This window comes from Chelonia mydas, chromosome 3 (assembly GCF_015237465.2).
Source record: "Chelonia mydas isolate rCheMyd1 chromosome 3, rCheMyd1.pri.v2, whole genome shotgun sequence".
Taxonomy (NCBI): Eukaryota; Metazoa; Chordata; order Testudines; family Cheloniidae; genus Chelonia; species Chelonia mydas.
This window is the reverse complement of record NC_057851.1, coordinates 82,177,271-82,203,758: the sequence shown is the minus strand read 5'-3', so window position 1 is coordinate 82,203,758 and position 26,488 is coordinate 82,177,271. Positions and strand designations below refer to the sequence as shown.

The window sequence follows — 26,488 nt, the reverse complement described above, 5'->3', positions numbered from 1 at the left end:
AACCAACCAACCAACCAAACAAAAAAACAGCGTGAGGCCCACGGCCAGGGTGGAAAATTTCAACATAGAATCACAGGGCTAGACGGGACTGCAAGGGTTATCTAGTCGAACCCCCTGCCAAGATGCAGGATTTGTTGTGTCTAAACCATCCAAGACAGATGGCTATCCAGTCTCCTTTTGAAAACCTCCAATGAAGGAGCTTCCACAACCTCCCTCGGCAGTCTGTTCCATTGTCCTACTGTTCTTACAGTTGGGAAGTTTTTCCTGAGATTTAATCTAAATCTGCTGTGCTGTAATCCGAACCCATTGCTTCTTTTCCTGCCCTCTGTGGCAAGAGAGAACAACTTTTCTCCATCTCTTTTATGGCAGCCTGTCAAGTATTTGAAGACCGCTATCATGTCTCTCCCTTCATCTCCTCTTTCCCAAGCTAAACGTACCCAGTTGCTTCAGCCTTTGCTCATATGGCTTGCATTCCATCACTTTCATCATATTTGTTGCTCACCTCTGGATCCTTTCCAGTTTCTGTACATTGGTGACCAAAATTGGACACAGTATTCCAGCTGAGGCCTAACCAGCGCCGAGTAGAGTGGTATGATCACCACCGTGACTTGCATGCTATGTCTCTGCTAATGCAACCTAAAATTGCACTTGCTTTTTTTTTGCAACGGAATCATGTTGCTGACTTATATTGAGGTTGTGATCCACCACAACTGCCAGATCATTCTCAGCAGTGCTGCTCCCAAGCCAGTTATCCCCCATTTTGTATTTGTGCATTTGGTGTTTCTTTCCCAAGTGTAGCACCTTATATTTGTCTTTGTTGAATTTCATTTTGTTGTCTATGGCCCAGTTCTCCAATTTATCAAGATCCCTCTGAATCTTAACTCTATCCTCCAAAGTGTTGGCAACCCCTCCGTCTTTGTGTCATCTGCAAATTTGGTCAGGATGTTCTCTGTACCTACATCCAGGTCATTCATAAAGATGTTAAACAACACCGGACTCAGAACAGATCCCTGTGGAACCCCACTTGAGACCTCATCCAATCTGACATCATTCCATTTACAGCATAAGCATTTAAAGAGTGGCAAAATTATGGCAACTGAAAACAAGGTCTTATAATGCCAAATTTCAGGCAGCCTTAATAATAGGCAGTGCTACCAGCCCTGCCAATAATAAAATTTTGCAACTTATAAAAAGAATTTCTCTGCCTTTCCAGGCAATCTGAAGTCATATGACACATAATTACAAAAGTAATCATGATTTCAGTTAATTCATTCGAAGAAGAGGCTGGTGTCCATGAGTGAACTCTGTACTGAAGTTTTGAATGACAGTTATTCTTGTTGGTGAATAATCTTGAATAAGACTGCATGACACTTCAGTTACTCACTTGTGTATTGTCTGGGAAACTCTTTGAACCCAGTTCTCAGCAAGCATGTCTAATAGGAGTGTTGACATAGTATGTTGTTCTGAGTCTTTAGGGATCACTATTAGACCACCTCTGCCAATTCTCAAGGTCGCTTAGCTTGTCTAACCAATATTTCTTTTGCTGATCTAAGTTTTCTTAAAGAGACATCTATTAAGTCATCATTCACCACCTAAAGCCTTTGTCATCTGCCTCAGTTTTTATTGTGGAAAAAATGTTGTTGTTTTTCCTCATGGGTTGTGTCATCACAAAACTTTTCACTTTTGACTGAGGAATGAGAAAATACTAGTCTTAAACTAACAGTCCTTTGAGTTTTCTCCATTGCACTCCATGGATGGTAAGACAATGAAAAGAATCTTGGGGGGGGGGGGCATATTGTGACTTGGGCGACAGTCAGTTAACGTCTTGTTTTCGTTTGTTGCATGCTTAGATTTCTCCAAAGAGTTGACTGTGAGTGACTGCAAAAGCGGTAACCTAGTGCCAAATTAGTACAAAACTAGTACAAAATTTAACAGTAATCACATCCATAAAAAGATATAATAAACATATTTGTTCTTTAACTCAGTGAGAGAAATGTTAAAATTACAATAAATAACTGGCTAAATTCCTTCACTAATTTTTCTTTAATTAGTCTTGAACAAAAAAGACCTTGAAGTATATTCTTGTTGGTTTTGTTACAAGTTCAGTATTATTATCCTAAAATATAATGTACAAGAGCATTTACTGTAAAAGAACTATGTGCAATATTTGGGTCTATAATGATTTACTATAATACAATCAATGTACAGTGAAAATGTACTGTATGCATCTATAAAATACTGTGTATAGAACCATTTAAAGAAAAGTACTAAGGTTAAACTATGACCAAAGATTTATTAAATACAATGGAACCATAAATGTAAAATACTGTTAGTTTTCACTTTTTTCTACCGCGGATTGGAAATACAAAAGAATTAAATGTTAAAGATGCATCAAATCAGCAATACTTGTGTATCTAATTGGTGTAAGAGTAAAAGATTAAAATCTAGATTGGATTTATATTCCTTATTTTTTTAAATGCAGTAGGATCAACACAAGCCGTTTAATCGTGTTTTGCGAGGCTAGTAATAGCAGAAATTATTACGGGAACTGTTGTATGTTTCTCTTCTTACCTCTCTTAATTTTGTAGACTTTCTCATTTTGAGGAGTTTGGCTTTAATCAACATCCAGCTAGCTGTGACACTGATGTTATATCTGCAGTTTAGGACTCCTCTGCATGGGAAATTAAGCTAAATTAACTAAAATTGTGAATTTAAAATGCATTGGTAAAAGTACATTGAACCCCTTTGTAGATGCTCTCAGAAGTAAAGTGGACTTTATCTTAATTCTCTTTCAAAAATGAAAAATAATCTCTAATATTCCATGAGTTCATATATTTTAGAAAAAAGAAAAGGAGTACTTGTGGCACCTTAGAGACTAACCAATTTATTTGAGCATAAGCTTTCGTAATGAAGTGAGCTGTAGCTCACGAAAGCTTATGCTGAAATAAATTGGTTAGTCTCTAAGGTGCCACAAGTATGCCTTTTCTTTTTGCGAATACAGACTAACGTGGCTGTTACTCTGAAACCTGTCATATTTTAGAAAGAAATTCAATTTGAAAGTCAGAGTTTAGATTAATATAAGGAAATAAAAATTCAAATTGATCCTCTGTTAGGTTATTATCTTTTTTTGGATGTTTCATGTCACAACTTTGGTATCAAGTGAGCGTAGATTTTTTTTATTTGAACACAGTATGTAGCTTTGGTACACTTAGGTTGCGTCAAGATGCAAAAATGCTCAGTAAAAACAAACAAACAAAAAAAGCCCAAGACAAACCACTTGTCACCTATGGATATAGATGCTCTTTCCTTTCTGTGAAACAATAAAAGCATTATCCCTATATTTCTTTTGCACTGGTTTATAATTACACACAGTCCTCCATTCAAAAGCCAGATGTTTTATAAACTTAAGGGGGAAAATCAGCTTCTGAAAAATAAGCAACTAGTAAGTATTGATGGGTCCATTTGTTGTGTGATCACATGGGTTGTTCCCCTAGTATTCTAGAAAACACCAGTTGATGAAAATACTTGTCAACATCTTCAATCCCAAGTGGATATGCCAAGTCAGAAGACATCAGTTTGTGACATGGTAACTTAAGCCTTGTCTCCATTGCTTAAGAAAAAAAGCTGAGTGTTTTACTTTGGGGTAATTAATACGTGTGAGAGATCCTGAGGTAAAAACAGTGAAGACAAGCCACTCCCAGTTTTACTGTGAGGTAAACTCACGAAAGTCAGCCCTATAACCTCATCATGAGTGACCTTGGTTAGATTACCTCATGAGAAAACTGGGAGTGGCTTGTCTTCAGTGTTTTTACCTTGGGATAGCTCTCACACGTTAACTACCCCAACGTAAAACACTCTCAGCTTTTTTTTTTAGCAGTGAAGACAAGCTCTTGCCCTCTATAAATGAGATTAATAGTAACATAAATTATTAAATAACCATTATGTATGTATCCAGCCACAATTTTAAAAAAAACAACCAAATTAATACATGTTTAGGTGTCATAATACATTGTTTAACATGGGATTAACAGGAGCCAATTTTGAAGATTTTTTTTTTCTTAAATAAATTGATTCTCTTCTTGCAGCAGAGAAACTGTTCTTGGAAATCCCTTTCTTTAGTTCAGATAGCATATATTTTAAGCTTCATTATTGATCAGATAGTTCTTCGAGTGATTGCTCATGTGTATTCTACAATAGGTGTGCGTGCTCGCCGGGTGCACCAGTGCCTGAAGATTTTCTTCTAGCAGTACCCGTAGCGGGGAGCACCCCACCGTGACCCCTGGAGCAGAGCCTGCCTGATGCGGTATAAGGGGGGCTGCGTTGCCCCACCCTCAGTTCCTTCTTGCCGCCAGTGAAGGTGCATCAGAACTGCTCAGCTCCAGCTTTGCTGCAGCTCGTCCCCAGAACTCTTCGTTTGTTCAGTAGTACCTGTAGTCAGTTAGGTTTCAGAGTAACAGCCGTGTTAGTCTGTATTCGTAAAAAGAAAAGGAGTACTTGTGGCACCTTAGAGACTAACCAGTTTATTTGAGCATGAGCTTTCGTGAGCTACAGCTCACTTCATCGGATGCATAGCATATCGTGGAAACTGCAGAAGACATTATATACACACAGAGACCATGAAACAAAACTTCCTCCCACCTCACTCCCCCACTGGCAACAGTTAGTTAGTTTAGTTAGTTAGTTAGTTTAGTTAGTAATTGAGCCCGGGCCGGGGCATGCCCCGCACCCCAGGCTTTAAGTCGTGCGGCTCTTGTAGGCACTCTGTGCCAAGGAGCGACCTGCACACGGATTGTCTGCGCTGCTTGGGAGAAACCCATATCAGCGAAAGGTGCAAGATCTGCAAGTCTTTCAAGCCCCAGACTAAAAAAGAAAGGGACATTAGGCACCGCGCCATCCTGATGGAGTTGGCGCTGGCCCCGTCCCTGGCACGCCCCTCTGAACTGGTAACCGGCACTGCAGTGTCGGTACGTGGAGACCCTCTGGTACCATCATCCAGGCGGCACTGCTCCCCGTCTATGGGGCACGCCAAGAGGACTGGAAAGACTCTCTCTTTGCAACAGCACCGAGGGAAGTCTGGGACAGAGGCTAGGCCCATGTCGGGTAGTCCTCGATGCCCATCGGGCCCTAGGCCTCCGACTTACGTTGAGCAGAGTAGCCCGGCCCCTTCGGAGCAGGCCTCTCTGGATGTCCGGATGCCATCTATGCTTGAAGCCCTCCAGGCAGCCAGGGACATCATATCCATGCTGGTGTCTGGAGCTCTGCCGATGTCAGCCCCACGGCTCTAGAGGCAAGCCGCTGCCGGGATCACAGCAGTCGCCACTGGCCCGGTACCGGTCTCAGTCGAGGGAATGTTCCCGACACTGCTCACTGCCCAGCGACCGTTCAGGGCTCAGTCCATGTGGATCGCCCTCGATGCCGGCCAGACTGTCTGGATGGGTGCCGTCCGACCGGGACTCCTGGCACCACTTGTCTTCACGAAGCGAATATCGACGGGACCGTGGTGGATGTCACCAACGGTCCTCGTCCCGCAGAAGATACCGCAGTCGGTTGCGTCATGATCGTCAACGCCTTTCCCACTTCGACTCCCGTTCCAAGTCTCTGCCAAGGCACAATAGTCCCGGGTGCTGATCGCTGGCGTCTTGCCGGCACGGGTCTGCCCATTGAGGCCGTTCGCAGAACAGCTACTACTGTTGGTGCCGCTCCTCCGCATCGAGATCACAGTCCCATGGCCGATGTAGATCCCGGCACCTCTGATATTCCCGGTCCAGAGGCAGCAGCGGATCATACGCCAGCCCGGTGTCCCCTCACAGCCGCTCATCTACAGGCCAAGATAGCCAGCCTCAACAGCTGACCCCGCCGGTGGCTCAGCAAGCCCAGTGGTACCAGTGGGCACCATGGCCTCCGACTCAGTCCCCGATAGGGGCTCGCTCGGTGGCTGGGGCCTTGGAAACACCATTGGTGTCTATCTTTAGACCACCAGAAAAAAGGTTGGTGGGACCTGTTTCCTCGGTACCATGCCCGGAGTCCGACCAGGTGGTGGATCCTCCTGTGCCGGACGACAGCCAAAGTACCGCATGGGCCTCGCCCAGTCCGGAGGAGCTGATTGCGGCCCCACCCCTCTCCGACCTGCAGGAGGACTACCAGACCCACCAAGACCTCCTAAAAAGGGTGGCAGCGAGCCTCCGCCTCCAGGCTGAGGAGATGGAAGAGCCCTCCACCTCCCTGTTCAATGTGCTGTCCCCAGGGCCGGTGCAAGGAGGTTTCACGCCCTAGGCGAAACTTCCACCTTGCGCTGCCCCTGCGGCAGCTCCCCGCCCCTCCCCCTCCCCCCTGAGGCGCCCCCCCCCCCCCCCCGCGGCAACTCTCCACCGCCCCCTCCCTCCCTCACTCCCTCCTTCCCCTTGGCCCAGGCAGCCCCCCCGCGGCAGCTCCCCGCCACCCCCTCCCTCCCTCGGCCCGGGGAGCCGTGTGCAGCAGCTCCCTGCCCCAGCTCACCTTTGCTCCACCTTCTCCCCAAGCATGCTGCCGCCGCTGCTTCTCCCGCCTCCCAGGCTTGCAGTGCCAATCAGCTGTTTGGCGCGCAAGCCTGGGAGGGAGAGAAGCAGAGCAGGGCGGTGCTCAGGGGAGGAGGCGGAGCAGAGGTGAGCTGGGGCGGGGAGTGGTTCCCCTGTGCGCTGCCCCCACCCCCTGTTACTTGCTGCAGGCAGCCCTCCTCACGCCCCCCTACCCCAGCTTACATCTGCTCCACCGCCCCCCCCCAACCACTTGGTGCCCTAGGCGACCACCTAGTTTGCCTAGTGCTTCCACCGGCCCTGGCTGTCCTCTTCAACACCGGGCAGGGTGGCCTTGCTGCTCCATGAAGGGGTGGCAAGAATTTCAAATGCCCAACCAGCCTCGTTGGCTCCCATCTCTAAAAAGGCAGAGCGCAAGTACTTTGTACCCATGAAGGGACACGAGTATCTGTATACCCACCCGGCAGCCAACTCCTTGGTGGTCGAGTCGGTCAACCACGGGGAGCGGCAGGGGCAACCAGCCCCGACCCCCAAGAACAAAGACTCTCAGAAGCTGGATACTTTCGGGAGAAAAGTTTATTCGTCATCAAGCTTTCAGCTACGAGTAGCAAACCATCAGGCTCTCCTTTGTCGCTACGAGTTTAACCTCTGGGAATCTCTCCCCAAGTTTGAGGACTCCCTCCAGGAGCGCGATAAGAAGGAGTTTTAAGGTGCTCATGGAGGAAGGGGCAGCGGCCACAAAAGCATCCCTGCAGGTCGCTTCGAATGCAGCGGACACGGCCACACGGTCCATGGCCTCAGTGGTGTCCATGAGATGGGCGTCATGGCTTCTGCTCTCTGGGCTCTCCAGCGAAGAGCACTTGTCAATGCAGGATCTCCCTTTTGACAGGAAGGCTCTATTTGCTGAGGAAACAGACACAAGGCTGCATGGCACGAAAGACTCCCGCACAACCCTCCAGACCATAGGCCTCTATGTTCCTCCTCCGGCAAAACCCAAGTTCAAGCCTCAGCAGGCTCCTGCCCAGGCTGCCCTCCCGAAGTATGGGACCACCCCCAAAAAGCAGCGGGACTGTAGAAAGCGCCTGCAACGGCAATCCCAGCCTACCCCCCAGCCTGGGTCTTCTAAGGTCAAGCAGGTGAGCAAAAGGCACAAGGAAGCTGGAGATATACAGGTATCTTTTAATTTGTGCGGTGGGAAAGCAAGCAGAGCATATCTTTAAAACCTTTGACTTTACTGAAGACAATCACAAAGATGATAAAGAACTGGTTCTGGCTATGTTTGGTGTGTACTTTATACCTCAGAGAAATGTGGTTTATGAAAGAGCATGTTTTCACCAGAGAATTCAAGAACCAGGGGAAAATTGTTGAATGGTTTGAATGAAAACTGTGATTTGGGGAATGCAAAAAATATCAGACAGGCTGTTAGTGGGATAACAGATAAAAACTAGGGCTATCAAGCGATTAAAAAAATTAATCACGATTAATCGCGCGATTAATCACACTGTTAAACAATAATAGAATGCCATTTAAACATTATTGGATGTTTTCTACATTTTCAAATATATTGATTTCAATTACAACACAGAATACAAGGGCTCACTTTGTATTATTATTCTTATTACAAATGTTTGCACCTTAAAAATGATAAACAAAAGAAAGAGTATATTTCAAGTCTCCCAAATACAAGTATTGTAGTGTAATCTCTTTATAATGAAAGTTGAACTTACAAATGTAGAATTATGTACAAAAAAATAACTACATGCAAAAACAAAACAATGTAAAACTTTAGAACCTACAAGTTCACTCAGTCCTACTTCAGCCAATCACTCAGACAAACAAGTTTGGTTACAATTTGCAGGAGATAATGCTGCCCACGTCTTGTTTACAGTGTCACCTGAAAGTGAGAACAGGCATTCGTATGGCACTATTGTAGCCAGCATCGCAAGATATTTATGTGCCAGATGTGCTAAAGATTCATATATCCCTTCATGCTTCAACCACCATTCCAGACAACATGCGTTCATGCTGATGACAGGTTCTGCTCAATAACGATTCAAAGCAGAGCAGACTGACACATGTTCATTTTTGTCATCTGAGTCAGATGCCACCAGAAGAAGGATTGGTTTTCTTTTTTGGTGGTTCGGGTTCTGTAGTTTCCGCATTGGAGTGTTGCGCTTTTAAGACATCTGAAAGCAAGCTCCACACCTCATCTCTCTCAGATTTTTGAAGGCACTTCAGATTTTTAAACCTTGGGTCGAGTGCTGTATCTATCCTGTGAAATCTCACATTGGTACCTTCTTTTCATTTTGTCAAATCTGCTGTGAAAGTGTTCTTAAAACGAACATGTGCTGGATCATCATCCGAGACTGCTATAACATGAAATGTGTGGCAGAATGTGGATAAAACAGAACAGGAGACATACAGTTCTCCCCCAAGGAGTTCAGTCACAAATTTAATTAATGCATTCTTTTTTTAAGGCCCATCATCAGCATGGAAGTATGTCCTCTGGAATGGTGGCAGAAGCATGAAGGCGCATACGAATGTTTAGCATATCTGGCATGTAAATACCTTGCAACACTGGCTGTGAAAGTGCCATGCAAACGCCTGTTCTCACTTTCAGGTGACGTAAATAAGAAGCAGTCTGCAGTATCTCCTGTAAATGTAAACAAACTTGTTTGTCTGAGCAATTGGCTGAAGAAAAAGTAGGACTGAGTGGACGTGTAGGCTCTAAAGTTTTGCATTGTTTTGTTTTTGGGTGCAGTTGTATAACAAAAAAAATTTACATGTGTAAGTTACACTTTCACGATAAAGAGATTGCACTACGGTACTTGTATGAGATGAATTGAAAAATACTACACCTCTACCCCGATGTAACACGACCTGATATAACACGGGTTCGCATACAACACGGTAAAGCTCTGACACGCTGCTCTGAGCAGCGTGTTAAGGGTGCCAGGCTGGGCCAGGGCTGAGGGGTTGGATAAGGGGCCGAGGGTCTTGGGGGCGGTCAGGTGCTCCCACCCCCCCATGGTCTGGGAGGCAGGAGCTGTGGGGGGGCACTTTTGGGGGTCCTGCAGTCCCAGAGTGACCCGGGGGATTAGCGGGGGGCCAGGAGCAGCCCGCTCCACTTCCCTCGCCCCGGCCCCAGCCGTGTCGCTAGGGGGAGTGGGCTTGGGGAAAGGGATCCCCACCGCACTCACCGGCAGCGGCGGAAGCAGGGCAGCCTGGCCCCAGCCTGCTCCACTCTGCCAGCTCCCAGCTGTGGCACTCCGCTTCCCTCCGTAGGTGGGTGCGGGACCTTTCCCCAACCCCGCCCCCAGTGACACGGCTGGGGCTGGGGCCACGTCGCTCCACTTCCTGCGGCAGGTGGTGGGGGACGGACGTCCTTTTCCCCAACCTCCTCGCACTCACCCGCGGCTGGAAGCGGAGCGCCGCAGCTAGGAGGTGGCAGAGTGGAGCGGGCTGAGGCCGCGTTGCTCTGCTTCCTGCTGCTGCCGGTGAGTGCCTGTCAGGGGGCAGAGAGTGTGGATAGGGGTCGAAGCAGTCAGGGGACAGGGAGCAGGGGGGAAGGGTAGGGGGTGGGATCCTGGGGGTGATTAGGGACGGGGGTCTCTGGAGGGCGCGGTCAGGAAACAAGGAACGGGGAGGGCCAAAGCAAGTTCGATATAACATGGTCTCACCTATAACGCAGTGAGATTTTTTGTCTCCCAAGGACCGCGTTATACTGGGGTAGAAGTGTATTTCTTTAGTTTATCATTTTTAAGGTGCAAACATTTGTAATGAAAATAATAATATAAAGTGAGCCCTGTACACTTTGTATTCTGAGTTGTAATAGAAATCAATATATTTGAAAATGTAGAAAAACATTGAAAAATATTTAATAAATTTCAATTGGTATTCTATTGTTTAACACTGCGATTAATTGCGATTAATTTTTTTAATCGCAGTTAATTTTTTTTGAGTTAATTGCGAGTTAACAGCCCGAATAAAAGCCTTTTCACATTAGCTACAATAGAAGAGAGATTTATCCCTATCCACAGCTGTGCAGAAAGCAAATCAATCTGAGTTGGTGAAATAGTAAAACCTAGGACAACTTGACAAACTTGAAGAACCTGAAATGAGCTTAGATACTGTAAACAGAAACTTGAGAGTTAAAAGTCAATATCATAAAACCCTTGAGGCAATGGGAGAGAACTCCCAGTCTTCCCAGAATACCAGCCTACATGCCCAAGGTGTGAAAAAAAATCATATTCCAAGTGCTGAGGTATGTCCAGCCAGAGGTACATGGTGTAATACACGCATAAAATATGGACATTTTGTGGCTGTTTGCCACACCAGAGCAGTCAGGGAGTTGAGTCTTATTGAGGAGAAGTAAGAGCCACAGAAATAAATTATACAAGTAGCTTTGGCTTTTTTCTTTAGGGGAAAAGAAAAGCAGTTAAATTTCCATCAATCAAATTTTTCTGTTTCATATTCACCAATCTGGCATCTTCATTTCGTGAACACTTACAGGAAATGAAACACAGAAGTAAGGACTAATATAAAATGTAGTGCCAAAAATAAAAAAGCTGTTAAACCACATTACAGCTACATAGTTTAAAATAAAGTTTCAGTGTTAGGAAATGTAAAAGGTAAAGTTTCTACAGCAACATTATCTTGGTCATATGGCACATACTACTGTGCACAGCATTTTTTATTCTGGTTAAATATTAATTAACATTAATTTCTGCATATCCCTGGAGGAGCCTTAACTTCTGCAGTTCCTGATATTTTAACTCAAAGACCTTAATTGTGTTATCAAACATTTTGCTTTAAAAAAAAAAAAAAAGCAAGAGCCAAAGTTATCCTTTTAGGCAGTTATGCTTTTAAGTTCACACCTGACTGATATTAATATGGCAAGTCCCTCCTTTGCTTCTTCTAATATGCGACCAAAGATAGTTTTCTGCAAGTCCAGGTTAGCAGTGTAGTAGCACGCTGTTTATACTGTGATGCCTGCTTTCTTGCAAGGGGAACAAATATACTATGTCTGTGCTGAGGAAATTTTCCCTCAGTGTTCAGAACAGCTGTAAACTAGTTCAGCTGAACCATCCTTAAAACCAGACGGACACAAGTGTAGGTACCCAACGTAAAAAAAACACAAGACTCAAGTGGCTGGAACTGTTTTTATAAGTAAGTTAGACAAACCATCTGCAAGTTTTATATTTTTTGGTCATGTCATGCTCCTGAACCAGATATGGACTGCTTACAGAGCTTGCTTATACGTACCAGATGTGTTCATCATAAGAGCCTTTAATGCTCCACCATATTTGGCTGAGGTTTTGTTAAATAAGGTATTTTACATGTAGTGCCACCTAGAGGCTAAACAGCATGATACAGTTTAGCATTCTATTACATCTCCTTTCTACAAATATTTACACTGTCACAATGTCTTTGTAGTTCAGTACGGATCAGTCTCTTAAGTGTCTGCATAATCACTTGGTCACCTGGCTATCCATTAGTTGCAGCGACTGGCTGTGGTTGGTTTGGAATCGTTAAGTCATTGTCTTCTTGTTCTGTATCTGCCATCTGTACAGTTTGCTCTGTTGACTGTTCCTTTTGAGGAACAAACTGTAGATGTTCACATTTTCTGTTGAACTCTCCGCTGTTGGTCTCGATCACATATGATTTGGGCACTGAATTCTTTTTCTTTATGACATCTGGAGTTGTCCATCCCTTTTCTCCGTCCAATTTGGCATGAACATAGTCACCAGGTTCGAGACCTGGGAGTTCTCTATGTGACATCTGTTGTAAAAGTGTTCATAAGCTCTTTTAGCCTTTTTATCCCTTTTGGTTATTCCCTTCATGTCTGCCACTTTGTAGATAGTGAGGTAGTTAAGCAAGGTCAGCATTGTACCTCCCACCCATGGTTGACCTCGCTTAGTTTACTACTCCAGCACAACTGAAGTGCATTGCTTCTACTAAATTTTTACAGCAGGATAGCTAGTGTGCATTAATTATCCTGCGGTAAAAAACACAACCTTTTTGGTCACTGAAGACTTAGCTTTGATGAATCTGGCGTCTGACTATTTGAGCAAGTGCTACAAAGTCTTAGAATCATAGAATATCAGGTTGGAAGGGACCTCAGGAGGTCATCTAGTCCAACCCCCTGCTCAAAGCAGGACCAATCTTTGCCCCAGATCCCTAAATGGCCCCCTCAAGGATTGAGCTCACAACCCTGGGTTTAGCAGGCCAATGCTCAAACCACTGAGCTATCCCTCCCCCGTGAGCTAGCCCTCCCCTTCATATTTGATACAGCTTTTTTATCATAATGAGAATGACCTTCACAGTAACAACGGCTCACCTCTCCTCCCTAATTCCTACAACGAGACTCTACTCCAAGCAGACCTTTCTATCTTCCAAAAAGCAGACAAGCCAGGACTTTGTATTACCAGTCTCTTATTTGGAAGGCACTCACATACTCCAGCTATTGGCAGCAGTACAAAACCCTAAGATAATCAATGGATGACATATGAGAAAGAGTTTAAGACAACTTGGGGTCTGTTGAAGCAAAGTATCAGCATGTTGTCCTTTAGTTAGTGGGGCAAATAATGAAAGGCAAAGCAATGGTTCTGTGTACATTGTCCTTTGAAATGTTCCTTACTTTTGTGAAGATTCCAACACTGAAGCTTCTCTGCTGATTCCATTACCAACTTTACCCTCTCTCAAACATTGGAAATTTTTCAATACTATTTTTTTTTCAGTATGCAAGATATCCACTGATAGGGGAATCTTGTTCCAGATTAAGTTTCCCTCAAAACACAATTCATTTTGACAGAAAGCAGAGAAAGTCACTAGCAACTTTGTATACGTTATGTAGGTGCCAGAAAACCTAGAAACTATTCCAGGTTATACAAACCCAGAATTTTGAGGCTGGGACCACACAATGAGGTAAAAGATGTTATAGTGAAGGGGTGTATAAAAAATCCCTTAACTAGATATGCAAGAAATATTCAATTTTAAATGTTTTTATAAGTGGGAAATTCTACAGCATCGCTAAAGTGATGGAAACAATACAAGCTGAGGTGCTGCTGAATGTAATGAAATCCTTAAGGTGGTAAATTAGTTCTTCTCTCTCAACTCCTCCCTTATTCGTTTATTAAAATAAGTAAATAATTGTTCAGTAGCTCACCTGGGATACAGGCAAAAGGCTCTAGTAAAGCCTGGGATAAATATTATTGGAATAGATTTATAGAGGGGAGGGGAAAATAAATTAATCTGTCACAATGTGCAGTCCAGTCTGCAGGGCGGATAAAAAAATCAATTTTAAACCAATCTGATTTTTCAAATCGAAATTGGATCTTTTATTTATTAAAAGAAATACAATTAAATTAAAATAAATTTTAAAATTAATTTTGAAATTATAACAATCTATGTTAAGGTATACATTTACTATAATCCATTAATCATTCAAATTAAATTAAAACAATAATATTAAGCAATATGTGTTTGCTGTTAAAGTTTTAAAGAAAGTCGAACCACTGAACTGGTAAAAATAACTGGCTAACTACCTAAACCCTGAGTGTGTTGAACTGCTAAACTAGTTTTTGACAGCAGGAGCCTCTTGTACAGATGCAAAGGAAATCATTTCTGTATTTCAGTTTATTCAATTAGTTCAATTCAATTACTAGGTCATTCAAAGTTGAGAAACCAAATGAGAGTTGAAAATACAATAAATCTTGTTTTTCCTCTTCCACTATATAAATAAAAACCAGATGAGAGAGGGTGAGAGCTACTTGTTGTAAAATTTTGAAGGACCATGGTGATCAGAAACAAGAAGTTCAATTAATTAAACTACAGATAATACTTTGTCTAATAAATCAGTTTTCAATGTAAAGCATGTTTTGATAGTTGTTCTTATGTATCCAGTACATTTATGGGTTAACTTTAACTACTAATTTTTTTTAAAAATGCTGTTTTGTGCATTTAATTGAATTTGAATTTCCAAATAGTGCTTCACACAAATTAAAAATTAAAAAAATTAGTCAACTGGTAAGTAAGAAATGCATCGTTCACTATTTTCTAGCATAATAAAAAAAGTAAGTATTAAGAATCTGTATAAATTAAGCTATGTAATTGCTTAAATATGTATCGATATAGTGTAGCCTCCTGGTTAAAAAAGAAGCTCCAAATTTAGTGTAAAGGCTATTTAGTTGCAAATCAATGTGTTTTAATGATTGCCAACCAATGAGAATCAACCTTTTCTTTAGGATAATAACTAAAAAGTACAAATGGAAAACGAGACTAAAATTGATTTAAATCAAGATTTCCTGCTTGCTGATATAAAATCATGATTAAAATCTGTGATTTTAAATTGCTGAGATTGAAATCAGTCCACCCTGTCAGTCTATTATAAAATAAATCCAGACAGTTACACGGCCTTCTTAAACACAAGTTATATTGCTCCATATTGTGTTTGGACTTGTCCAAGAGTAATTCAGCTTGAGGAGTAGGCTCATGTAAGCACACAGTAACCAGTAGTACTGGAGGTGCCCTTCGTTGTGTGTCCTTAGAATGTAAACAGTGTGCTATGTTGCAAGAAGATTCTAGATAAGTGACTTACAACGTGTGAGGACATCCTGGGGACTGAAATACATATTCTTTGAGTCATATCAGTGGTGAACTCACCCCATAATTATTTCAGAACTGGCATGTAACCCATGAGATAGTGCTGTTTGAATCTGGCAGAAGGTGCCCTTGAACGTACTGGATAGTGGAAGGAGAGTGAAGAAAGGGGCTGCAATTTCTTGCAAAGTCATTTCTTACACAAATACTTTTCCTCTGGTATGTCAGTGGAAACATCAGAAGGTTCTTGGGATGATAAGAGAGTCTTATAGTAACAATGTAATAGTACTAGGTTTAATTGGGAACCAGATTTAAAAAAAATATTTTGCATTTTATACACGTGGGCAATGTTTTCCCTTCTGGACTTTGTATATTTAAATGTGACCCTTTCTTGGCAAGAGCAGGCAGCAAGGTGTCTCAGATGAAGCTGAGTGTCTGACACCTGAGCTGAATTTGGTGCAGGGAGTCTAAAGTCAAAGCATGTTAGCAAAGTTTAGTTGTTAAGAGAGTTTGTGTGTGGGTTTCACGTTCATTGCTCCATAATAGATTCAAAGTCCATTAATATCACTTCAGCCTTTCATGCCAGGCAGGAACTTCAGCCTAACTTAGGTTCTGCCTTACCCTTTAGACAGCAAATTTAAAATTAACTGTTTCACTCCTTGACTCAAAGAAATTCCAGTCAGTTTCCTTCTCATAGGACACAAAGTTTAAGTAGAGGCTTTTTGGCAGCAGAAAATCATGGTTACAGAGACAAAGGGAAAAAAAAGTGTGATGAGTTTAATTTCCAAGAACAGTGGATAGTATTGGGGTCTAGTGAAACAGAATGTATAGTTACGAAACGATTTGGAACTGCACTTCTAAGAAAAATAGTATTAATGGGAAATCCAGTTAACTGGCCTTAACTGTTAATAATTATAAAAATAATAATACATATAAAACATATAGGGTATAATTCTTCTTTCTTTATCCTCCTGCTCTTCAGGTGCATAGGGCATCCTCCAGTTTCTGCTGTTTATTTGGGGCTTGTGCTGGTCTGTTCCAGCTTCTGAGTGTCATGTGAATGAATTTTGCTTCTTCCTCTATTCTTCTATGTTTCTCTAGGTTACCCTCTTTTTCTCTTTCCAGGTGGTGTGTCCATATTATCACTTGTCATGGAAATTATGTTGCTGGCATCTGTAAAACGTCCATAGTTGTCATCTTATCATATTTGATAATTTAGATTGGTTCGCTCTACTTACAATTTCTGATGGTGCAAAAAAATTTTTTCCAATGGACTCCGAAGCTCTTTCTGCAGGCTTTTACTTTGGAATGAGTTGATCTTATTAATTTCTATTGTAGATTTCCATGATTCTGCTCCGTAAAGGACAGACATGACACTGGAGTTAAAAATGTGTGGTTTTGTTAGTGCCAATCATGCTACTTTTCCAAATCTTTTCAAGTTTATAAAAATTGTTTACTGCTTTTGATATTTGTTGCTTCACATCCTGCGTGGTGTCACCATCATTGCACATCTCACCCCTAGGTAAGTAACTGACTTCTTCTAGTGTTTCTTCATCCACTCTGGTTAGTTTTGGGACACTGATAGTTGTATATTTTGCCTTCCCCTTCTTGATGAACAAATCAACATCTGTATCTGCCAAAAGATGTATTTTCTTCCTTCTGATGTGTTGAACTAATCAGGACAAGGTCAGTAGCAAAAATGAGGTCATCCCATTGTGCTTTATCATTTGTCCATAAAATTCCTTGGTTGCCTTCTGCAGTTACTTTCCTCATGACATAGTACATTACCAGTACAAACAATAGTGGGGACATAATGGACACAGTACATCCTTGCCGTACTCCAGTTGTCGCTAAAAACCCCTGGCTGATGATGTCACTATCTCTGATCCAAATGAACTACTAGGAATACATGATGAGGAGCTGCTACTAGAACTTGATATTGATTTAGAAGATATTACAATGGAATAAGTTAAAGCCATCAGTAAATTCTCAAAAATGAGATTGCAGCTGGAGAGGGCAACATTACTGGAGAGATACTTAAAGCAAGTGTTGGAACAATGCTCCAGGCTTTCCTTATGTTTTTGGATAGAATATGCTATGAAGAAAATAACCCAGCCTGGTAGAAGAGAGGCCTTTTAGTAATATTGCCAAGGAAGGGTGAGCTTGCCAGCTGCAATAACTGGAGAGGAATCACATTACTTGCAGTGCCTGGGAACATCATGTGTAATGTCATCCTGGAACGTATCAAGAAACAAATAGACTTCCAACTTAGAGAGTAACAAGCAGTTTTTAGACCCTTGAGATAATATGAAGACCAATTGTAGTTCTCAGACATATACAACAAAGTGTGGAATGGCAAGCAGCACTTGTGATGAATTTTATAGCTTTCCGGAAGGCATATGACAGCATTTATAGAGATAGTCTTTGGAAAATTATGGTATACTATGGAATACCAGCAATATAATTAGAATCATCAGGGATCTAAACAGGGTATAATTAGGATATCTGAAATATATTCGAGGTATACCATGATATAAATCTCTTTCTAGGCTTCTTTAGTGTACATCAACATCATTGTGAATATATACATTTTTAAAAATTTTCCCTTGTAGAGTAGTGTATCCTAAACTCAGGTTCTGGGCACATTAAATAGCATAACCACCTGGAAGAAGTTTTAACCATCTTTCCTGTACTGGTTTCCCATTGAATTTAGAATGGAAACTTACTTGCAACAGTCTTCAATACTACATAGTGAAGCATTTGGAAACATTCTATAAAATTAAAGTTATTGATACCTACTTGTATTTAACTACTGTGGCAAGTACCAACTTACAGTTTGGTATAACTTCAGCAGATCTACAGCAGTATCTCTTGGCTATAACTATGAAGTAAACTTTTATTTTTAATTGCTGTGAAGAAGCAATGAGTCAGAGAGTGCCTCTCATGAATGACAGGTAATTGATCTGTCCCTTCAGAATAGGTTATTATGAACTCTGAGGGGGAAATGTCCACTTCCTGCTTATGACTTCCATGAAATCTTATCTGAAATCATGATGTTGGTGACAGCAACCCTAACAAAAAAAAAATCTTCTGGGTAATTTATTTTGACAAGTACCACTTCTTTATGCTGCAATTTTGATATATTTAGAATCCCTTTTTAAGGACCAAATGTTGCACAGCATGCGGTTTGTTGTTCAGCAGCAAAATAACTTTTACTGTTTTGATTGTATGATTCAGTGTAATTGCTTAAATATTTATGGAAAAAGATCTAATGTTTATACATGTTATGTGGGCTGCTGCTGTTGCAACAGCACTTTCAATGTGGCTATAAATGATAGCTGACTTCATTCCATTTAGAAGTCTAAAAAACCATTAACTTAAAAGGGGCAGATAAGGATATTACTAAAATGATGTAATCTACTCTTTAATGAGCATCTTTGTTCATGTTAGAGCACAGATCATATAATATTGTACAAAAATTGAATGTCATGAACATAAATTTGTTAGTCTCTAAGGTGCTACAAGTAATCCTTTTCTTTTTATAAAAATATACGAATACCTAATATATACCTGGTGTTATATAGAATTGAGAGAGCTTGATGGACCCTGCTCCAAGCAGCCTCAGCCTGTAATCTAATTAAAAAAAATATTTGGAGAATTTTGGTGTCTGATTTGAATGACCAGAGGATGGATTTATCTCAGGGAATCAAATATATAAATATTCAATATTGAATTTTGAACATACTGCAAGTTTAGATCCTGACCCTGCACTTGGATTCATGTGAGCAGACTCCTGTGCCCGTGCAGAGCCCTAATGAAGAAAAAAAAATCAGTGTAGACAGAATGATTATTTGAATTACAGTATGTGTAACTTTGCTAGTCTCTGGACAATAGCTTTTATAACCTTGATCTTAAAAGAATGTTGTATGACATAAACTAATATATATCTGATATATTTTTAAAGAACAGCAGTTAGTGTTCTGTATTCAAAGGCTACTGTAGCTGCTTGAGACAAAGCTGCTAATTTAATCCTATACATTTATCCAGCCAGCAAGTGTAAATACAGTAGAACCTCAGAGTTACAAACACCAGAGTTACATTCAGTCAACCACACAGCTCATTTGGAACCGGAAGTATGCAATCAGGCAAGCAAGCAGACGCTGTGCAAATCATTACTGGATCAAGCTCTGTGAAGAGATACAGAGAGCTTCAGACACAGGAAACCTCAAAGTCCTGTATGATGGTCTGAAGAAAGCTATTAGTTCCACTGTCAACAAGGTTGCCCCACTCAAATCACTCAGTGGTGAAATCATTACAGATAAAAGCAAACAGTTGTCTTGTTGTGTCAAACACTATTCAGAGCTATATGTAGATGAAAGAAACATCACCAGCGACTCACTGGATCAAATACCAACTCTACAGGTCATGTCAGAGCTAGATGTGGAGCCCACTGTAGAAGAGCTAAGAAAGGCCATTGATTTGCTGTCAAGTGGCAAGGCTCCTGGAAAAGATGGCATCCTAGCGGAAATCCTCAAGTGCAGGAAAGACAGCCTATTACCATATGTGCCAAGTTTCTAATCTGCCGGGGATGCTCCCACCCCGGCTCTGCCCAAGCCCCGCCCCCACTCCACTCCTTCCCCCAATGCCCCACCCCCACCCTGCTTCTTCCCACCCCTGCCCTGCCCCCACGATGCCTCTTCCTCTCCCCGCCCCACTTCTTCCCTTCCAGTTCTGTCCCCTCCCTCAAGTGTGCTGTGCCCTCGCTCCTCCCCCTCCCTCCCAGCACCTCCTGATGCTGCGAAACAGCTGATCTGTGGAAGGTGCGGGGAAGGAGGGGGAGGTTCTGATGGGGGGCTGCCTGTGAGAGCTCAGTACCCACCATTTTTTTCCCGAGGGTGCTCCAGCCTCGGAGCACCCACAGAGTCGGCACCTATGCCTATTACCATATCTTCATCAGCTGCTACTTAATTGCTGGAAAGAGGGTGAGGTACCACAAGAGACGCGTGACACAAACATCATTATTTTGTATAAAAATAAAAGTGAAAAGGACCACTGAAACAACTACAGGGGTATCTCGCTACTAAGTGTAGCAGGAAGAGCTTTTGCAAAGTTCATCTTAGTGTACCTACAACAGCTGACGAATCATGTTTACCCTGAATCACGGTGCGGATTCAGGGCTGGAAGATCAACTATAGACATGATATTTTCTCTGCGTCAACTCCAAGAAAAGTGAAGAGAGCAAAACTGACCATTGTACATCGCCTTTGTAGACCTAACCAAAGCATTCAACACAGTCAGCAGAGCAGGTCTATTTGCATACTAGAAAAGATAGGATGCCCACCAACCCTGTTAAGTCTTATACATTCATTCCACAACGACATGAGAGCAACTGTCCAGTTTGATGGGTCCACTTTGGACAGCTTTGGGATGAAAAGTGGAGTGAAGCAAGGATGTGATCTTGCCTCTACACTCTTTGGAATTAGTACTCTCAAACTGTGCATTTAAGGACATACATGAAAGATAGAGGAGTACTTGTGGCACCTTAGAGACTAACCAATTTATCTGAGCATGAGCTTTCGTGAGCTACAGCTCACTATGAAAGATAGAGTGCATCTCCACACAAGATCAGATGGGAAACTCCTTCAACCTGTCGTACTGGCCGCTGCTTCCTGCAGCTCCTATTGGCCGGGAATGGCGAACCGCGGCCACTGGAAGCTGCGGGGGGCCATGCCTGCGGACGGTCACTGTCAGCAAAATGTCTCATGGCCCACAATCAGACTACCCTGATGGGCCTCAGGTTGCCCACCACTGATCAAGACCAAAATGCTAGTATACCAAGCTTGCGTCCTCAGCACTGTCATGTATGGTGGGGAAACACGGACAACTTATGCGCATCAGGAGAAAAGGTTAAACAGTTTCCACCTACATTGTTTATGACACATACGCAACACCAAATGGCAAGATAAACTCACCAACACAGAAGTTCTTCGAAGGGAAAATTTACCAAGTGTGACAGCCCTGCTCAAGCAAAGATGACTGCTCTGGCTGGGCCATCTGAGTAGGCTGGAAGACGGACAAATACCCAAGGACATGTTATATGGGGAGCTATCAGAGGAAACAAGAACAACAGGACAACCCAAGCTTCGCTATAAAGACATATGTAAGCGAGATATGAAGGAATTTGAAATTGATCTTGACCAATGAGAAACCTTGGCAAGTGATTGTAACAAGTGGCGCTATCGTCTCCATCAGAGTATCAAAGTCCATGACAGAAGCTGGCTACTACAGCTTGAAGAGAAAGGAGCCCGTAGGAAGCAAGCAGCTCCGAACCAAGATACGTGCATTTGCAATAATTGCTAAAGATCATGCAAATCTCGTATTGAACTATTCAGTCACATGAGACATTGCAAACCATCTACATCATAGGCTGCAATTCCCACCGTCTCTCACAGACGAAAGGATGCCGACAAACTGTTAAACGTAAGCTACTAAAAAAAAAAAAGGAAAAGCAGTATTTTTCTTCTGCAGAGTAAAGTTTCAAAGCTGTATTAACTCAATGTTCAGTTGTGAAGTTTTGAAAGAACAATCATAATGTTTTGTTCAGAGTTATGAACAACCTCCATTCCCGAGGCATTCATGACTCTGAGATTCTACTGTAAGGATCTTTCATTTAGTTTGTGCGTTTACAATTTAATTATTTAGAAATCTTCCTAGTTAATTTCATTTGGCAGCCTCTCAACATTCTTTTGAAATGTTAATATATTTAATTTGGCTTTCAGAACATGAGTATTTAAAAAAGCATGTATACAGTGTGTAGTTTTGTAACATGCACAAACAAATTTAGATAATTTGGTGGGACCTTCTTGGCTTCTGTGATTGTGACTACACAGATTTACCCAGAGGCTTATACAGTAACTGAAAAACACAACCACTTTTTTCAGGGAGAATTCTTGATATTTCATTTAAATGCAGTACTCCTTCAATTTTAGGATCAGATGTATCAGTTTTATGCAGTAAATTAAAAACATATTTTACATAAAACCAACATACTTTACATAAAACCAAAGCAGTAATTTTTCTGAGTTTTATGAAATCCTTGTAAGTGGATAGGCTAATCATAGTCTAGTTCTTCTCAGGTTTAGTCTTGAAGCTTTGGACAAGGGGGCTTTTCATGCCTTCTTATTTCAAATGCTATAATATACATAAAATATTTTAAAATATTAATTAAAATGCTTAGAATATCAGTTGGTGTGTATCTGTGTCTCTTTCCTAAAAAAAATTATCATTGCTTCTGTAGTGTGAAAGAATCTCTCTCCTCTAACTTCTTGGTACTCCATTGTTTTTGCACGTTTCATTTACTAGTCAAGTTGTGCTGATATGTGCCCACTGATATAAGATTTCTTTAGTTTTAATGGCAGTAACATATTTGTTTTTAGAATTCCAGAATGCACATATGTTGTAAATCATGTGTTGTGTATTCTTTCCTATTTCTCAGCTGTATCATTGGATAATGGCAAATTGGCATCAGATCTATGGCATAGAATTTGTGTTTTAGTGATCTGATTAGCACTGCTCTTTTTCAAATGGATTCTGAACTGCTCAGTTGTGTATCATGGGCCCTAGACTGCTAACAACTCAAGGAAATTGTAAATCCTGCAGGGGCTTAGGCTAAATAAAAGAGTGCTCAAGGTGGTCCACAAGACAATGTCTCTGTTAAGATAAAGTCTTCTCTATAAAAAATGGTTTGAAAACCCCAGCAGTATATCAGAAAGTCTTCCCCCACTCTGCCTTGAAAGTGTGCCTCAGCATTTGTCTCTTCAAACTGACTGCTGAGACTAGTAATGACTGTGATCACTACAGTCCTAGCCTGGAAATGAAGCAGTGGTTTATAGGAAAACACGCTGTACATTCTATCAATCTTCTTAGCCATCTGGTTCCTCCTCTTCTGCTCTTTGAAATGCAATTACAAACTGGATTAGTATTCAGGATAATTTTTTTAACGATTAAATAGCATGAAAAATATTTTTAACTGACATTCATGCTTATCTTGGTGAGGAATGAGCAAGCAGTAGCTGTCAGAGACTTTGGGGACAGGATCAATCAGGAGGGCTTCTGTTCCCAAGAGACTCAGTTTCCACTCCTTCCATAAGAGGAGAGAAACAGGAACTGGCATGAACTCCAGGAGCAGCAGTTCCCATGAAGGTCATGTTGATTTACTGATAAATAGAAATGACCAATCCCCTTCTCAAATGAGCTTACACAGTTCCTTTGAGAACTGATACCTTATCCATAATGGTACTTCGAAAGCACTGGTTCTTAGCCTTTTTGAAAGGCTGAACTTATTTACCAGAATTAAACCGTGGGTATACAACCCCGTGCCCTTATCCTACCATTCAGTTGTGGATCCTCAAACAGACAATTTAATTATGGGTCCTCTTAAACATTACTCGGACCCTGACTGTTACCCCTGCTGAGTAGGGGCTTCAATCTCAATCACAAAACAGGGATTTGGAACAAGTAAACTAGAAGGTAGATAATGTCAGTGTACTGATGTCCTGCCTGTAGGCTTTTATCATTTAGGTGTGGATAGACATTTGACCATAAGCAAAGCAAAGTAAAAGCAAGATGAAGCAATATTAATACAGTGACTATCTCTCTTTCTTATTATGTATTATTAAATATTTATATTATGGTAGCACCCAAAGGTCGCGCTACAAACATGGATAAGACACTACTTGCCCTTAAGGGCTTACAATCTGCAGACCTTTTTCTATCACAAACCATGTAACTAACGAAGCTGTTCCAATTCTTCACCAGATTCATTTGTTTGTATGCTGCAACCCTGTCCCCTACCCTGTTTTGTATATTTTAGCTTGTAAACACACAGAGCTTGTATCTTATTTATGTTTGTATAGCACCCAACACAATGGAGCTCAAATCTCAATTGCTGCCTTTGGGTGCTATCATTATAGGCTGGGCTGGTTGCCTGGTTAGTATTCAGGTTGCCCAACACTTACCATTATAAGACCACTTACCATTACAAGAGATCCACTCCCTGGACACTACAGTACAAATAAGCGATGGTCACATAAACACCACCCTATACCAGAAACCTTTTGACCGCTATACTTACCTACATGCCTCCAGCTTTCATCCAGACCACATCACACGATCCATTGTCTACAGCCAAGCCCTCGGATACAACTGCATTTGCTCTAATCCCTCAGACAGAGACAAACACCTACAGGATCTCTATCAGGCATTGTTAAAACTACAGTACCCACCTGGGGAAGTGAAGAAACAGATTGACAGAGCCAGAAGGGTACCCGGAAGTCACCTACTACAGGACAGGCCCAACAAAGAAAGTAACAGAATGCCATTAGCCATCACCTACAGCCCCCAACTAAAGCCTCTCCAGCGCATCATCAAGGATCTACAACCTATCCTGAAGGACGATCCCTCACTCTCACAGACGTTGGGAGACAGGCCAGTCCTCGTGTACAGACAGCCCCCCAACCTGCAGCAAATACCAGCAACAACACACCACACAACAGAAACACTAACCCAGGAACCAACCCCTGCAACAAAGCCCGTTGCCAACTGTGTCCACATATCTATTCAAGGGACACCATCATAGGACCCAACCACATCAGCCACACTATCAGAGGCTCATTCACCTGCACATCTACCAATGTGATATATGCCATCATGTGCCAGCAATGCCCCTCTGCCATGTACATTGGCCAAACTGGACAGTCTCTACGTAAAAGAATAAATGGACACAAATCAGACTTCAAGAATTGTAACATTCAAAAACCAGTAGGAGAGCACTTCAATCTCCCTGGATACTCAATAACAGATTTAAAAGTCAACTAAGAGTCCTTGTGGCACCTTAGAGACTAACAAATTTATTTGGGCATAAGCTTTCATGGTCTAGAACCCACTTCATCAGATGCATGGAGTGGAAAACACAGTGGCAGGTATATATATACATAGTACATGAAAAGATGGGAGTTGCCTTATCAAGCAGGGGGTCAGTCTGATGAGACAATTCAATTAACAGTAGAATACAAAGGGAGGAAAAATCACTTTTGTAGTGGTAATGAGGGCGGTCCATTTCAAACAGTTGACAAGAAGGTGTGATCACTAAAAAGGTGATTTTTTGTCCCTTGGTATTCTACTGTTAATTGAATTGTCTCTTTAGACTGGCCCCCCTCTTGGTAAGGCAACTCCCATCTTTTCATGTACTATGTATGTTGTGACAAAGTTCCTCCTCTACCTTGGTGGGTCTTGTGCTTATTGGCGGATTTGTTTGCCTTGGAGCTTCACAGCAGCCTTCAATTTGGCCGTTTTCGTGAACCCACAGTCCAGGTCAACTCCTCCTGTGTCTGACCAGGAGTTGGGAGGTTTGGGGGGAACCCAGGCCCGCCCTCTACTCCAGGTTCCAGCCTAGGGCCCTGTGTAATGCTGTCTAGAGTGCCTCCTGGAACAGCTGTGTGACAGCTACAACTCCCTGGGCTACTTCCCCATGGCCTCCTCCCAACACCTTCTTTCTCCTCACCATAGGACCTTCCTTCTGGTGTCTGATAATGCTTGTACTCCTCAGTCCTCCAACAGTCCGCGTTCTCACCCTCAGCCCCTAGCGCCTCTTGCTCCCAGCTCCTTACACGTGCACCACAAACTGAAGCGAGCTCCTTTTTAAACCCAGGTGCCCTGATTAGCCTGCCTTAATTGATTCTAACAGCTTCTTCATTAGAACACCTGCAGTCAATCAGCCTGTCTGTCTTAATTGTCTCCAGAAGGTTCCTGATTGTTCTGGAACCTCCCTGTTACTTTACCCAGGGAAAAGGGACCTACTTAACCTGGGGCTAATATATCTGCCTTCTATTACTCTCCTGTAGCCATCTGGCCTGACCCTGTCACAATATATATACTTGCTACTGTATTTTCCACTCCATGCATTTGATGAAGTGGGTTCTAGCCCACGAAAGCTTATGCCCAAATACATTTGTTAGTCTCTAAGGTGCCACAAGGACTCCGCGTTGTTTTTGCTGATACAGACTAACACAGCTACCGCTCTGAGACTTAAAAGTCGCCATTCTTCACCAAAAATATTCAGAAACAGAAGAACTGGAATTAATTTGCAAACTTGACACCATCAAATTAGTCCTGAATAAAGACTGGGAGTGGCTGGGTCACTACAAAAAATAATTTCCCCTCTGTTGATACTCACACCTTCTTGTCAACTGCTGGGAATGAGCCACATCCACCCTAATTGAATTGGCCTCGTTAGCACTGACCCCCACTTGGTATGGCAACTCCCATCTTTTCATGTGCTGTATATTTATATCTGCTTACTGTATTTTCCACTCCAT

At 42.2% G+C, this 26,488-nt stretch overlaps 1 protein-coding gene across 11 annotated transcripts in view; it reads left to right on the top strand.

Annotated features, from left to right (window-relative positions):
• Nucleotides 1-26,488, top strand: part of CDK19 (cyclin dependent kinase 19) — a 230,982-nt gene that overhangs the window by 95,327 nt on the left and 109,167 nt on the right. The window lies entirely within an intron of this gene.